A 9,315-nucleotide genomic window follows, 5' to 3' on the forward strand; every position below is an offset into this window, starting at 1 on the left:
ACCTACACGTGCATGCATTTTAGTGGTATGTATGTAAGTGTACAAGGGAGATGGCCTGAAAACACAAGTACTCCTATGGTGTGCTTGAAAGCAAAGAAAAAATTGCTCCATAAACCAGGAGCTGTGTAAGAAGACATGTACTTGGTCAATGCACTACGGGAGGGCCAAACACAAGAAGAGGGCATGATGGCAGCATGCCATGACGAATGGCATCAAAGTAAATGAGAGCGACGCGGAGGTTTACCAGTGGTAGGAGATGTGCAGCCTGTAAGCCCACAGAAAGAAGCAACACATCTCTTCGAGACAGCGGTGTCTAGCCAAGACCTAAAAATGGAACTTCAAGGTTTCATTTCTTCTTTTTAAACACATCCCATTTTCATTTAAGGAAAATGGGCTGCATTGAAAAAAAGATTGCTTTGTTAAAAAGCAATCATAGACATGGTGGTCTGCTGACCTCAACAGGCCACCATCCCTGGGATGGCTGTGATTCCTAATGGATCGTAAACTGCTGCCTACCTCATTAATATTAATGTCGTAGGTCGATTTGTGACCCACAAGAAGTCTCCCAATAAAACTCAATGAGTTTCATCCATTAGGAATACTGATTTCCTAATTGCGATTTGGAGGGAATCAAAGTTAGTAAATCAGTATTCCTAATGTTTGTACATCTAGGTCCCCAAATCCAACTGGCTTTGGTTGGTGGATCTTGAATCCTTCATAATTGCAACTTCTATGTCCTCAGCTTCACCTCCGGATCCTACATCTCCTAGGATTTTATAGGAATATGTCCTGGTCCTTGGCTAAACACCTATTGGCAATCTGTATTAACTGTCGAGTCCCAGGAACCATGCCCTTGGAATAGAAAGAGGCCATGGTATTCAGCTGCTGAAAAAACCTAATGAGGACTCTTCAAATCTGAGCAACTTAACGGCCCTTAGCTCTCCTCCACTTTCCAGCAAAAAGCATGGAGAAATATATTAATAAGTGGATTCGGGCTCTGTGGAGCATCACCAACTCCTGGGCACTGCCCGATCAGGTATTTTGCCGGCATATGGTACTGAATCCACTCTTGTCTTACTTGATTTGTCTGCTGCAGTCACAACGGTATCCAAGTATACTCTGATCACCAGTTTAACAGAGTTTGGTATAGGACAAAAAGTGTTGAATTGGTGTACATCATATCTAGAAAACAGATCCCAAGAGGTTTGTCTTACTTCTTTTAAGACCAATTTTAAGCTTTGGGTCAAGGTGTTCCACTGGGTCTCCACTAAGAACTACTTTATTAAACTTGTTTTTAAGGCCATTAGCACAGCTGATTAGAGCCCATGGAGTAAACTTCATGAATTATGCCGACGACACTCCGTTTACTATATGTCGATCACTATATCCCTTATCCTTTTAAGGTCTTTCATAAAGGTATGCAGGATAGTACTTCATGGTAAGCTGGGAACTCCTTGAAATTTAAAAGGAGACTAGATGGAAATCCTGACTTGCTCTACTGCCGGCCTTCCAGAGCTCTTACTCCTCATTTCTGGCCATAGTCAGGTGATTCAATACTTTGTGTTTCAATCTAAGTCTGTGATTTGGTTCATCTAATTGATGACCTGTCACTGTCCAGTCCTGTAAATAAAGTGTCATCCTCCGGCTTCTCCTTGATACGGGGCCTTTGTGAAATTCATGCCCGTCTCCCTGAACGTAGGTGTCCTTTTATAGTAAAATCAATTATTTAAAGCAGAATGTTGCAATTCTCTATTTCTGGGTGCTCCAGGATATACCCTGAAGTGACTTTAGCTGCTTCAGACTTCTGCTGACAGGCTATCACTGCTACAACCACACCAATCGTTTACATCTGGTGCCCTTTATGCACTACATATGCTGCCTCTGTCTAAGAAGGTTATGTTTAATGCACTCTGCATTGTACACAAAACCATTCTCAAGTTAGGGCTATGGTTTCAGAACCAGAAGTTCAAACGATATCGACTCATATGCCTTTTGAGCTCTGTTGATGCAAACCTTAAACAAGCTCAGACCAGAGAAAGCATGAGGCAGAGAATTTTAATTGCGAGCTGCACATCTCTAGAATAGCTTACCTCAGTCCCTGCACTCTACAAGAAAGTTCTTGGCATTTAGGAAGGCCTTAAAAATCTTGCTTTACCTCTCAGGGTTGCTGGTGCACACGTCATTACTTGGCTATTATCATCCCCAGGACACCTGTGTAGGTAGCAATTGTACTCTATAATTTTTTAATAATAATAATAATGAAATTCAATGCCTATAGACTGAAAACCTATGCGTATAACAAGGACACGCAAAATGTTGGTTCTGACTCATTCAGAACTGTACTGGTTGCAGCATGCTAACTCATTACAAGCAAGTTAAGCATAAATGCAAAAAACAAATGTGCTGACCGCAGTAACAAAAAGAAGGAACCACAAAAAGGATCTTTCACAAGAGCATCGGATGGTAAGAGGTGACCTCTGTGACCAAAGAGCTCTGCACTTTCATGAACAATTTAGAGTCTATGAAGATGCTCAGGTACTAACTGTACTTGAGGTCCGGGCATTTGCCTCCAAGGTCAGAGGTCAGCTCGCCACGTGGAGAAGAATTTCTGATTTTGATTAGTTTCATTTCAGCTGACTGGCTAAACATAGCCACTGTCTGGATACATAACCGACCTGAACTTCTAGTGAACTTTATCCAATTTACATTTAAAACCGAGGATCAGAGGGGAATGGTTTGCTTTCATATGAAAAACTTGATTTCAAATGAATAAATAGCCAAAAGCATGAGATAACATGTGAATATCAGTGAAATTGCTGATCTCTGAGGCATTACCTCCCCCATTTGTTTGTCTATGAGAGTACTGAAAAGATAGAACAGAAATTCCATGGGAACAGTCTTCCGAGATCAAGATCATCCATTTTAGGACTTTTTCCCCAATGTCAATACTTGAGCAAGAGACACAACAGGCTCAGATTTTAGATACAGCTACTCCTCGGATATACAGATTTTATAAGCTAGTGAATTAAACCCGCAGTGCTATGTCTCAGTAAATTCAGGCATTAAGCAGCAATGCTACACCTCACGTTACACAGATTTGAAAAACTCTGACAGAGAGCAGGGTTCAATTGTTAGATTAACTTGTAATCAGACTTTAAACAGCAACATTGTCACTCCTATAAAAGATATGGCCAGAGGCAGTGTTATCCATAGGGTTACACAGATTTTACCAAATCAGGACTTAGACCAAATGCGTTCCACAGGTTACACAGATTAGTATAGCTATGCAGGCCTCAGGCAGAAGGGATATCATTCAGATGGGACATATCTTCTGGAGTAAGATAATAGACAAACCTCAGCCTTCGTTGACTCGGTTCTTAAGACAGCAGAGCACCTAGATCAATGCAATTTGATTTAAAACAAAAAGCCAAACTTGGAAAACTTCTAACCTGTAATATTCAAAACAATAATTTTAATTACCCATGCCCATCTCCAGTAAATCTATTTTTACCCCCATGTCTACTCGCCTTCTTGTTGCTAATTCCCTTTTCTTTCGAAGGGTTTTCCTAACCTGCTTCACTGTTCCTTTCTTCAAGGTATTGCAAGTGTTATACATTTTATTATGCAAGAGAAACTTTGTCTGCTTTGTTTTTCTGAAACATATACATTGTCATGAATTTAAAAAATGTGAAAATTATTTTACACATTTATATTTTAGCTATCTTGGTATCAGACATTTTTTTCTATCATAGCGCTAAATGCAAAATAGTTTCAAAATAATTCTCTCTCCTGTTGCGGGGCTTGATCAACACTGACATATATAAAATGTAATTATGAAGACTCTGCAGAATCAAATGTGTCTTGCACAGACTGGAACTAAGGCTGAGAGACTTCCATCAGATGTACAAGTTATGGCTTGTTTGTAGTCTATTTTGGATATAACAGGCTTGGTCCTCAAGAGTAGTATCTGCGAGTATCGGAAGAACAACATGGCTGTGTGAGTGGGAGACCTTGGTCCTGGATGAAGCAAAGTTGGTCCAAGATGAAATGCTTTAAACAAAGTCATCTTCGTGTTTGGTTTCACGTCATTTTCGACTTAGTGTGCACAGTCTTGACAAAGAGCAGTTAATCTTTATGCATTTGAGCGAGGGAATTTCAATGTGAGAATAAAAGAATAAAATATTGTGCAGGATCTGTGGAGCTGGCTTGACTTATTTCATAGTTTCTGTGGGACGGCTTCAGTTGTGGAGTATGGCTTGGGGAATGTTTAGCCTATAGTACAATGTGTGGTGTTAAAATAGGGCATAGATGTAATGTTTTAGAGCAGCATTCCAACATGTGAGGCGAGGGGGATGTTTGGGTCTGGGTAAGGTTTGGAGCCTGGCATACTGGATGCTTGGCGTAGTGTTGGGGAGAAACATGCTAGGTACAAGTTGTGGGTGTACATTGTTGGACTATGGTAGTATTGAAGTGAGAGGGTGTTCAGTTCACAGGTGGAATTTGGGGAACAGTATGCTTGGTCCAGAGGTCGTAGTGATTTGGAAGTACGCTTGGTCCAGTGGTCATATAATTGGTGGGTGACTTGTTCAGTTCAGGGTTAATATTGTAGAGCATGGTTGCCCCTCTGGTAATACTGTGGGTTGCAGGCTTGCTGCAGATGTATTGTCTGGAAACAGATGCTGTAGCGACCTGACGAGTGGGAGGTGGACACTAGGACCCTGTGGGTCATGAGGGAGGTGACCAGGTCACCGGACACCACATCCGGTCAGGGGACAGGAAGAGGACAGTATTGATCAGGACGAGCATGGGGACGGATGCGTGTGACCAGCTGCATCGAGTGCAAGAATAAAGAGTATTGAATACACTGACCTGTGTCCAGCGTGTGATTCTCTGTATGGTGCCCACTGCGTGGACACGACAACTGGCGACGAGGGTGGGATCCGAGCCGACGTACACCTCGACAAAAAAAGACGAAGCCATCAGGAAGAACCAGGTGCCCACCCTGGATGTGCACGAAAAGCGAAAAGAAGCGACATCGGAGCCCACCCGACCGCCTCTGAGGAATCACCGGCAAACTGCGGTAAGCGCTAAGGAAAGGGCGCGATCCTGAAAGAGAGGCGCGAGCTCTCGCGAGAGTCTCGGCGGCCATCTTAGGATCAGGCGGCTGGGCCAATCAGAGGCGATATCGGGGAAGCGGCCATTTTAGAGTCAGGCGAGCGAGATTTCGATCGCGAAATCTCGCGAGAAAAGGGCGGCCATTTTGAAAAAAGGACAATAGAAAGAAGGGCCATAGGAATAAACAGGGCGGCCATTTTAGAGTCAGGCAAAGAAGAAAAAGCCAGAAAAACACAAGCAAAGTTCAAGGAAAGCCTAGAAAAGGCTAAAACAAAGCAGAAAATAGAAGAAAAAGAAGAACAGAAGAAAACAAAAGAGACAAAAAGAGATAAGAAGATAGAACAGGTCAAAATAGAAGAAGAAAAGAAGTAAAAGAGAAAAGAAGATAGAACAGGTCAAAATAGAAGAAGAAGAAGAAGAAGAAGTAAAAGAGAAAAGAAGATAGAACAGGTCAAAATAGAAGAAGAAGAAGAAGAAGAAGAAGAAGAAGAAGAAGAAGAAGAAGAAGAAGAAAAAGAGAAAAGAAGATAGAAGATAGAACAGGTCAAAATAGAAGAAGAAGAAGAAGTAAAAGAGAAAAGAAAATAGAACAGGTCGAAGAAGAAGAAGAAGAAGATAAAAGAGAAAAGAAGAAAAGGTGAACAAAAGATAAAAAAGAGCAGATAAAAGGGAAGAGCGTTGAAATCGAAAACGCACACTTTACGACACACAGATATCGCACAGACCGAGGGAAGAATGACTGGAGGGAACAAAAAGAGAGGAGACAACTTGAAGGAACATGCTACAAGTGCGGAATGGGATTTCCACACAGAGGCACATGCCCAGCGTTTGGCCAGACGTGCAGAAGATGTGGTGGAAGAAATCACTACGCCAGTATGTGCCAAAGCGCACAATTCAGAGACGACAAGGGAAGAACAGGAAGACAACAAGAGTCGACGGGAAGCACAGGAAGACAACAAGGTACGTCAGGTATGTTGACAACGAAAGGAGAAGTTTGTCACGAGAGTCAGGAGAAGAAGAGGAAGAAGAGAAAGTAGAAAGACTATACCACATGTCAGAAGTGCACACAGAACGGAGCGAGGAAGACGAAGCAGGAGAAACAACACAGCCAGCAGACAAACACCCGAGGAAAGACTGACTATGCAAAGATAAGAGTAGGAGCGCATGAAGCAGACTTTGTACTGGACAGTGGTGCAACATGCAACGTCATGTGTGTATCAGAGTACGAGGGAATGGAAGTAAAGCCGACGCTGAGAGCGTCCACGGCAAAGGTTTTTACCTGGGGGGGCAAAGAAAGAGGTAACCAACCTGGGAAAATTCACAGAGGAACTGAGGTACAAGGACAAAATAAACAAGGAGGACATTCATGTTCTAAAGGGCGATGTCCCAGGACCATGCCTGATGAGCAACAGCACCGCTCAAACGATGGGCCTCATAACGATGACATATGAAGAAGACAAAAGAGGTACTGAGAGCAAGCGAAGAGAAGACACAGGGACCAGAGAAAGAGGAAGAGAACAAAAAAGAATCATTGAGGGAACAAACACAACAAAGGGCGGCCGTAGAAAGAGAGGAGCAAGAAGCAAGGATAAGAGGAGAGAGCAACGACAAAGAGGAAGAGAGGCTGACAAACGGAGAGCAGACGGAGGACAACTGAAAAGCAGAAGCAAAGACGATGGCAGAAAACGATCAAGGAAGGGATGCAAGGGGACAAAGAGACTAAGTAGAAAAACGTAGGAGACAGAGACTGGGGAGAAGGGTCGACGAAACTGACAGACTCTCTCTCTCCATCTTTCTTTCTTTCCACGACAGCAGGCAAATGCGGTCAAGGGTTGAAGGGGCGTAAATGATCAGGAGAACAGCATCATGAACATTTGTTTGCAACAAAGGGGGAGATGTAGCGACCTGACGAGTGGGAGGTGGACACTAGGACCCTGTGGGTCATGAGGGAGGTGACCAGGTCACCGGACACCACATCCGGTCAGGGGACAGGAAGAGGACAGTATTGATCAGGACGAGCATGGGGACGGATGCGTGTGACCAGCTGCATCGAGTGCAAGAATAAAGAGTATTGAATACACTGACCTGTGTCCAGCGTGTGATTCTCTGTATGGTGCCCACTGCGTGGACACGACAGATGCTTTCTCCGAGAAGAGACTTCCAGGTCAAGGGCCACTGGCCGGTGGGTGGCCAGTGTCAGTGCTGTCTAGGAGGTTTTCAGGTTTGCCAGGGTCTTTACTATTTGACTCATGTAGTGTCAGTAGGCTTACCATATGGCTCGGCTCGTGCCTTTCTTTGGGACAAAATGCCACAGTCTAAGGATTTGCGTCCATCATTGTAACTTGCTTTTCAAGTCTGATTGGATGCACGGCTCCTCTCAACATAAACCAAGGCTGCAACTCCAATAGAGCATAAGATGAAAATATAGAGAAAGACTGCCACAATATGAGCCCATAACATGAAGTAACCGGGTAATCCTTACGCTAGGAATTTGGCGATGCAGTGAATATGGGGTTCGTATACCTAGGTGGCAGTTGGAGAAGGCACATGTGAGTAATGTTTGTGGTTGCGTGGTCAACCTGCTATTGTGTGTGGGACAACATTTATTCCAGGGGGAAGTGGCATCCTTGTTCAGGAAGCTAACGTTAGCGGCCCAGTTTGGCCATGCAGAATGTTTTTGAGGCATGTTTTGTCCAAAGAGTAGTGTCTGGAATGCATGTTAGGCCCAGGAAAACACCTGTCCACTCGTCATGTATTCTCTTTTCCGAATATCTCCGCCTTCCCTCGTCCCCTCTCCTGTGATCTCTACCTCTCACTCGCGCCCCTCCATCTACGCCAAACGCTTTCTCACCTGGGATCTCTTCATTCCCTCTCACCTTCCTCCGTTGCTTTCTCTTGGGCAGGTCCTCCAGTTGACAGCTGCCCGACCCTCCTCTGCACCGAGTGCCTTTTCCACCAATCAGAGCGCGGTACCCAACATGTAACACCGCCCTCTCACACCACTTCCACCAATCGCGCATCCCCGTATGGCAGCTCTAGTCACAGTGTGACAGCCCCGACCTTTAACCTGCACGCGGAAAATAGACAGAAAAAGAAGACAAAGGCCGTAGAGTCGCAGAAAGAGGACGAACATCACCTGGGACCAGTGAATATCTACTCTTTACAACAATTAGCATGGCGAGGGTCTTAACCTGTAATCACGACGGTCAACGTGGCGGCCATCTTGAACTGAATGACGATAAATGCGTTATAGTAGTTACAATCGTTTTGACTTCGAGCACATCTAGGATTTTCAGTTCTATATGTATGTTGCTTTACAAATAAAATATACGGTATGGTTTACCTAATACATAAAGTAGCACTTCCCAATTTAGAAATCAGATGTTTTAAATAGAATACGTTCAAATATTTTGTTTTTACTTTTACATCAAAGTGCCCTATCACAATATTTGATATGTTGTGTTGAAATATATTTGATGAATTAGACGGGTATCTTCAAACTGTTGCATACCTTACAGTAAAAGATAGAACCAGCACTAGCCTAAGATGGCTGTCGCTGACAGAGGAACCTGAGTCAATGCGCAGTTCCCTGTACTTATTTAATCGTGCTTATGGGCTTTAATTCGGGGCATAGGATGTTTCTCTGATTTAACGAAGTAATAATTTAATCTGCTAGGGTTCTTCCACTGCTCGTTTTTTAGCTGCCAAGTTTCACTGCTCCATGCGTTGATGTGCTGCTTCAGTCTAGGTTTCTTTTCTTTGAATTCTGGGACTTGTAGTCCTGATGTATAATGGACTAAACATTATAGTTCACAGAATTCAAGAAAAAACCTGGAATAGGGAAGCACATTACACATGAAACTGTGAAACTTGGCAGGGCTGTAACTCACGTGCCAGGATCAATGGTTTTGAAGGGGACAATTCATAGCTGCCAACTTTCCCAGATCCAAGCGTGCCTAATTAAGCCAGGCACCTTTTTTCCCCGCTAAACATGATGGGACTTGTCTTATTTAACCAAGTAAAAACCACGACTACAAGTCCCAGAATTCTAAGAAAACAAAAAGAAAGGACTGCCTAGTCCTGCATGGACCTGGGAAGCTTGGCCACTATTAACACATTAACCGCGGTGACATTTCCGTTGCGGTGTGGGCGTTCTGATGAGTGGGCGGGGCGTGTCAGCCAACGTACGTGTGCAGCACT

General features: G+C 43.7%; 1 protein-coding gene across 2 annotated transcripts in view; it reads right to left on the bottom strand.

Annotated features, from left to right (window-relative positions):
* The window catches only part of LOC144782014 (ras-related protein ORAB-1-like), a 141,995-nt gene extending 133,864 nt beyond the window's left edge, over nucleotides 1-8,131 (bottom strand). Inside the window, exon 1 of one of the 2 annotated variants that reach the window (XM_078661125.1) lies at nucleotides 7,992-8,131. The gene's annotated coding sequence lies outside the window, so the exon portion shown is untranslated. Of the gene's footprint in view, nucleotides 1-7,966 lie in introns of both variants that reach the window. The other variant, XM_078661124.1, reaches the window with a different exon arrangement.
* Nucleotides 8,132-9,315: the final 1,184 nt, after the last annotated feature.

The sequence above is a fragment of the Lissotriton helveticus genome, chromosome 9, assembly GCF_964261635.1.
Source record: "Lissotriton helveticus chromosome 9, aLisHel1.1, whole genome shotgun sequence".
In the NCBI taxonomy this organism is placed as follows: Eukaryota; Metazoa; Chordata; class Amphibia; order Caudata; family Salamandridae; genus Lissotriton; species Lissotriton helveticus.